General features: G+C 49.2%; 1 protein-coding gene across 2 annotated transcripts in view; it reads right to left on the bottom strand.

Annotated features, from left to right (window-relative positions):
* The window catches only part of ZFP14 (ZFP14 zinc finger protein), a 22,912-nt gene extending 21,626 nt beyond the window's left edge, over positions 1–1,286 (bottom strand). For both annotated transcript variants that reach the window (XM_010849104.1, XM_010849105.1), the window contains exon 1: positions 1,220–1,286. The gene's annotated coding sequence lies outside the window, so the exon portion shown is untranslated. The remainder of the gene's footprint in view (positions 1–1,219) is intronic.

The following is a 1,286-nucleotide window of genomic DNA, read 5'->3' as shown; positions in this document are numbered from 1 at the left end:
TGGGGAACACATGTATACCTGTGGCAGATTCATTTTGATATTTGGCAAAACTAATACAATTATGTAAAGTTAAAAAAAAAAAAAAAAACCAGGCCAATGGGTAGGATATTTCAGCTGTTTAGTTAAAGCCTAACTAGCTAAAGACTACCTGGAATAAGCCTGCAGAGTCCAACAAAATAGGACTGACTCAAGAGAGGGAGGAAATCCTTTGGAATGTGACAGAGGACAGGCATAAAAAAAGCCCCTCTGTAAACAGCTGTGCTCCAGCTGAAGGATTCTGAGGCTGTGGGGAACCATTCTGGAATGACTGCTGCTACTGAAGTGAGAGAACAAGATAGGCAGGGACTAACTGGAGATTGAGTGCTATTAGTAAAGTGAGGGTAATTTAGCAAGCGGGTATCTCCAGAAATAAAATAAAAACAGCAAGGCAGGTCTGGAGCAACCCTGGTAAGAAAGCTATAAGCTCTCAAAAAGGGAGTCTATGGCATTTTACAACTGCGGCGTGACCTGTGCAGTAGTAACGTTTTCTATTAACTGTGTAGTTGGTTTTCTGTCTTTTCTCTCTCAACAAGATTAACGGCAGGATTACTTTTTGTCTTAGTCTGACCTATTTTTCACTTCTTACAAGTATCCCCGGGTCTAGAAAAAGAATTGAAATTACACTTTATGGGACAAAGAAGAAACATCATGTAGATTTCCTTCTTTCTAAAGATTGGCGGACGATGACGGGAATCGACGCAGTGAGCCTTTTTCCCCAGCTCAGCCGGGCCAGACTAAGGACACACCCCCGCTACGACCCTCGCTCCCACCATCCATCACACACACTACCCGATGGAAATAAGAGGGAGCCGGGGTGAAGCTGTGCCTTCCCGGCATCGGACAGAACGGCCAGAGTACAATGGCCAGGGCTGGAAGCTGTCTCCGAGTTCAAGAGCGCTGCCTTGGGAGGGAGCTCTGGTTAAGCTGTGGTTCTGAGAGCTGTTGTTCTGCGTCTTTTTGTTACAGGCCTTCACTGTGGGGTTCGTAAATCTAACTCGGAGCCATTCTGGGCCGCTGCATCTGCGCGGCCCTGAAGCAGGAGGACAGAGGACGCATCAGAGCACCCAGAGTCCGGGCAGCGTCACAAACTACACAGTCACTGCAGCCGGGTGCACACAGCGACCGCGCCGCCCCCGCGCCGCCCCCGCGCCCATTTCCTCAGTGCACGAGACCAACTCACCTCTCCGAGCCGAAACCCGCAAGGAAGCCGGAAGGGAACTAGGCGCAGAGGCATGTGGGAAATGTAG

Source organism: Bison bison, unplaced genomic scaffold (genome assembly GCF_000754665.1).
Source record: "Bison bison bison isolate TAMUID 2011002044 unplaced genomic scaffold, Bison_UMD1.0 scf7180017864280, whole genome shotgun sequence".
NCBI lineage: Eukaryota > Metazoa > Chordata > Mammalia > Artiodactyla > Bovidae > Bison > Bison bison.
Note: the sequence above shows the minus strand (reverse complement) of the source record. Positions and strands in the feature narration are given on the sequence as shown.